The following is a 6,000-nucleotide window of genomic DNA, read 5'->3' on the forward strand; positions in this document are numbered from 1 at the left end:
GTTCATTTTTTAAGAGATGACCCCCCAATTTGAAGTCTCAATGCCAGTTCGTCTAGTAAACTAAAGAACAAATTGAGCCTCCACATTAAATGTCTGTAGAAGACATCTGAAGGGTCTCAACCACGAAAATAACTAATAGAACGGGACGTTGGGCAGCGATTTAATTGTAATGAAATCTTTTTGGTTCTGCATATACAAGTCTATAAAATTCCTCACTGGGGAATGCCTTGTGTACCCAAGGTTTTATTGAATGGGATTTTGTCCCGAATGGGAGCTCTTAAAGCTTGTTAGTTCTTTGGATTGAGATGAGAGCTGAAGTCAAAGTCAACAGATTGAGCAAGAGTTAAAGTTCCATTTTACCAGCAGATGGTAGCACGTAAGGCAATTTGCAGCACAATATGACTGCAGTGAGCTACAGGAAGTCTGTGTGTTTTTTTTTTTTTTTTTTTTTTATGACCTTCACGTTCAGATCTCTGCATTGATTCTTTTTCCTCTCTAAATTACACTGCTTACCTTGAATGCCTTGTTCAGTGGTAAACTTGTCCAAAAATGATATGAGCTACATCACAGACTCTCACATTAAACCACTATTCCTAGAACGAGGTTTTCTGGGAGTGGGATTATTCATTTTGCAAGTAAGTCTGGTAAAAACCGCTGTTGTGGGGAAATGGCTTTAGGTCGCCGGCAGCACCTTGGTTAAAGCTCAATAAATGAAACGCTACCAAATCCATGATCACTGATTTGTATAGCTGAATCTGTCCTGCTGGTAGTTCCATCGAGTGTAAGCGTTTGGTTATTTGTTTCTGAATTCTCTTATGAAGTATTCATTTAAGGCTGGTATGAGAAACGCATATGCCCAATAGATTAACAACCGAAATGGTTGGGTGAAAGTGAATATTTAGCAGGGATTGCCCACTTTTCAGGACTTGCCTGTTAGGAAATTCTTTTTCGCTCAAGGAAAATCTCAGGCCCCCTAAAGCAAACGTTTGGCTTTAGAATGCAAGAGCTGGGCCAGGTATGTCGAGTGTTGCTGATGTGCATGTGGCTTTCATCAGTTTAATCATAAAGAATGGGGTGGGTGTTCAAGCTCCGCATAAAGATTGAGTTTAACATTTTCTGCCAGCTGCTATATTGCTGAAATCCTGCACAGCATTTGAGTTTCTTGGAGACCTACTGATAGTCTGTGCTGTAGGTTAATTGTGCCGGTGTCCCTCCAAATTGGACTTGAACCCCCCCCCCCCCCGGGTTTTCAGTGCAGAGAAGAAGCATCGGAGGGAGTGCTTAACAGGCTAAACACTTAGTATTGAAAACCGTTCAGCACCGTACTGAAAGGAGGGGGTGGGTGACAGTTTGCCCATTCTTCATTGTAAAGACCTTTCTGATGGTACTGCTATGCATTCACATGGTATTTGTGCCACTGGAATGCTCTTTAAATGAGATCCGATTTCGGGCTAAAACCTCAACTGCTTAGGGTTGTTGACCAAAAAGTACTTTAGAACGGATTCGACATTCTCCTCTGTTCTCTGCTGCTGGAATTTTGTTTTCAAATCTTCTCTCCCAATACTTAACAAGCACCAAACATCTGCTTTGAAAGCGGTCACTATAAAAATTCAAGTTTCCTTCATTGTGTGGTCAGCTAAATCTTTTGAATAAAGAGTGCATCTAGGATGTGCTGCAGAACTTAAATTGATTCCAGTTTGTAAGGAATAGTTGAATACGGAGGTAAGCTAGTTGTAGGAGCATTTTGGATTTCAAAGGCCAGTAGCTCCTGCTGACTTGGAAAAAATGTGGAAATATTGATATGAATTCTTGGTGGTAGTCTGCTTTATTGGAAGAATTGTATTCTAGTAAGGTGATGCAGGGCTCTGGGCAGGCTTTGATCTTTGGGGCTGTATATGGATAGCATTCTGAAGACTGTTCATGGAGCCTGTAGATATGGAGACCACCTATACATAAAATTGCCTTTCAGGATTTAAGGTACTGAACTGTTGTCCTCTGAGCCTCCCAAAGGCATTTGTTAATAATAAAAAAAAAAAAAATATATAGTACTTGGTGAAACATACGTTTACCTCTACATTGGATGCTGTTTTTTTTTTTGCTGGCCTGCAGCTTTGCTTGAAAGTTATCTTTGGTGGATATTAACATCTTTGGCCCCAAGTGGCATGTCATCCAGTTCCACACCATGAACTACATACCATCAATCAGCTGTATCTTTAATGTGACTTTTCGCTCATAAATTCTAGCCAATGATGGAAATGCCCTTGCCAGCTTTGCTAGAAATGGACATGCGTTTCAAAAAGGGTGATGGGATGCTTAGTCACTAAAGTAGCTTAATAGCTAGTGATATCTGGGGTTAACCGGTTTGTTTTCACTCATTAGCCACTAAATGATTAAATATACGGTCTTAGTGTGACTGTCTGTAGACTTTTCTAGATCACCTCTACTTTTCATTAAGTCCATGTGTCCCTTGTCCCTGTTCAACATTTCCAGGTGTTTGGTGGCATCCAGCTATACCTATGGGAAAGTCTCAATCAAATGTCCTACTTCACTAAGGAGGCCTGCAGTCTTAGAAGGGACAGTAGGCCTGCTCTTAACATTCTCTTGGGGGTAAAACACCATGAGAATCCTCTTTCAATCCTCATACTTTGTTCTGCACATCAGTCTGGTAGTCAAATGAACAAGTGTTCACTTTAATTCGTACAGGAAAGTACATTGAATTGTAGTTCTATGTGCTCCTGTGGTAACTTGGGTGCATCAGAGTGGTCTGCGTGGGCCTTCATTTAAAATGACACTGCAAAGCACATAAACCAGCAGCTAAAATGTGCTTATACAGAGGTGACGCTGCTAATCAAGCATTCAAAGCAGTTTATAGACCAATCTGGGTCGGTTCCAATATGAATCTGAAGTTTTCATTATACAAAATTTCCAGTAACTAACTTGCTACGCAGTATCTAGGAATCTGTAACTTGGACTTTTGATCCACCAGTGTTCTTTAATAGAACCAATAGATTAATCACAGTCCAGTTCCCGGGACTCTGGAATATCTCGAATCCTCTGCTTGGGAAGGAACCGGTTTTTTTTTTGGTTTTTTTTTTTAAAGTAACGCCAAAAAGCCACTTCAGACTGCTGTTCAAACAAAGTTCTGAAGGGACTCTTGGCACAAGAACGATTAATGCCAGGCTCTAGCTGCATGACTTCCTTGTGTATGATCAGTTTGCTTATCAAGACTTGATGGCTTGCTGTAGTGGAAAGACTGAGTGGTAAGTTAGTGGTAAGTTATAGTACACAGCTTTTTATGCTGATATGCTCGAACTTTGCTTTGTTGCTGACTTTCCAAAGCTCTACCACTGGTGTGCTGTCGCTTGTACCATCAAATCCTTGTCTCCTGCAGTCCTCCTTTGGTTTGTGCTGTGATGGTGTATGTTACAGCGGGCATGGCTTAATTGTGAGTGGTCATGGTTTCACTTTCACTCATGTCTTCATGTTTGGTTGGATATACTCTTGTGCTTGCTCTGCCTCCCCCCTTTTTTTTTTTAGTTCTATCAACTTACTGAATGGTTATTGTAACTGTTCTATTCGTGTCCCAATGAGTATTTGGATATCGGGGTACTGAAATCTGGTCTCAAATTGGTGCAGGCAATAGAGTAAGATTTTATGACCTTGTTTGCCGTGGTTGATGCATTTGCTGTGGTGGAACAGGTGTGGGATGTTCTTTCGTGACTGCATGGTTACTTGGTATGGAATATTTTGATTGGGTTTTGGACAAAGTGATCTTGTTTCTTCAGTCTCTTAAAATTGCAGTTCTAGTGCTGAATGTGCTGTATGACCTTTGGGTAAATTGACAGTAGGCTTTGTTGGCTGGTATGAGGGGCTGCCTTTGAGCAATAGTAACATACTGGTTTAAGGTTGGGAATGCATCTCCACTGTAAGGGATGTATGCATTTCCATCTGTAACCTTCAGCCAAAACGAATTCTAACTGCTGTATTAAAACCATGTCCACCAATTTCAAATGTTTCCTACTTAAAGGATTCAAAACTTGTGCATCTCTCCTAACACTAACTTTCCCTTTGTAAGTTTTAATCTTCGTTTTCTTCAAGGGTTCCTGTATTAAAAACCAGCGCAAATAACAAACGCAAAAAATATCCCTCTTGGTCTGGACTGCTCTACATATATACAATCATTCCATGATTTGACTGCTCTACATATATACACGCTCATTCCATGATTGTTTGAGCTGATCATCGCCTTGGGAGGCTTGCTATCTGTCTCCTTTCTATGGTGTTGAAGCCTTAAATCTGTTGGTGCAGACTATAGTATTTCTAATTTGAAACGGTCTTATCCAATGTAGGTCTTTTCCCCAAGATTATCTTGTTACTGGCAACACTTCCAGTCCTTACATGGAAGGCAAACCAGTCGAAAGGATACCAGTTAGTAATCTCACTTATTTAGTTTTTAATTTACATTGCCCAACAATCTTAATTGGTAACAATTTTCGAGGTAATTCCAGCCTGCTGGTGCACACCCCTTCACAGCTGTTACCCTTTACATTAAAGCAGTTGAGGAACCACCGTTTACATGCCGATTTTTGCTGCTAGTCATTGAAGCAAAACTGGAGGCTTTTTCAGTTACGGACTCCAGGAATAATTAGCCAACTAGTAATTATGTCAAGCTGGAATGGTTAAGATCGGAGACATGTATGCATGTGGGCGTGAATAGTGGTTTCATCTTTTGGTGGCAATGAGCATGAGGGTTTGTTTATTGTAACCTTGTATGGCTAATGCAGCCTTTACCCTTCTGCCAGATACCAAAAAGAAAATCCAATTACTTGACTAGGTCTCCTTCTATTGTGATAAGCCGAAGTCTAGTGAAGATGTAGAGGTGGAGAAATAGTGGGGAACAAATGTTTTGATCGCGTGTAACCAGGTATGCAACAGGAACATAATCTACTAGTATTTGTAACAAACGTACCTCGATATGGCCAACCCTGCAGAACAGAGTCCCTTACTTTATTTAATCTCATGAGTGACTATGAGAGAATTATATCTATTCATCCAGCCGCCAAGTCAATCATTGAGACAATATATATTTTATAAACTTTTTATTGTATATGAAGTTTGGCACAAGCTTAGCAAACAGTACATAAAGACAATATATCCAGACATCTTTGTTTTTTCAGGCAACCGCACGGAGAGTTTACAGGCATCACAACTTTGAACAACTTCCCAACCCTCAAATCCCAGCCTCTCCATCACTCCCGTCTTCAGAATCCCCCTCCGCCCGCATCTAAGGAGGCTCACAGATAAATCCCCTGAATGTATTCCACGCCCCCATACTGTGTTCCATTTCCTCAGTCGTCCTCGATGGACGAAAACTGCCCTCTCGGCCATCATAGCAGTGTCTAGATCTCCACACCATGCAGCCAGCGTTGGTGACTATCGCGCCCCATTTCTGTGCGATGTTGCGCTTTGCTACTAGTATCTCCAGCGTGGCCCATACCTGCAATGGGCGCGTGAGGTAGTTTGGTTCCCAAACATTTAGCAAGCATCTCCTGGGTTCCGGCATCAATGACACCTCCACCGCCTGCGATATGGTCCTCATTACTTTTACCCAATAGTCCCTGATCTTAGCACACTCCCACACCGTGTGAAAGAATGTGCCCACCTCCCCACAACGCCTCAAGCAGTATGGGTGCGGCGCCGACCCTATTGTGTGAAGTTTGTCTCGTGTAGTAGATTCTGTGTAGGATTTTAAGTTGTACTAATTTAAGTGTGGAGGGTATTCCCACCTCCCGCGGTGATGCCAACGCCTCCCGCCATTCGAATTCGTCAAAGTCTCCCAGATCCTGGGACCACCTCTCTCTGAGCGCTACATGCGGGTCGGGTAAATTGTTTATTAGTTTACGGTGAGGTTAAGGAGGTTGCCTGCTTCGGCATGCAGTCCGTCAGCAGCCTATCCTCCAGGGGGGTGGCCTCTAACTTCAGTGCTGGCCGGCAAGACAG

This window comes from Triturus cristatus, chromosome 4_1 (assembly GCF_964204655.1).
Source record: "Triturus cristatus chromosome 4_1, aTriCri1.1, whole genome shotgun sequence".
Lineage (NCBI taxonomy): Eukaryota > Metazoa > Chordata > Amphibia > Caudata > Salamandridae > Triturus > Triturus cristatus.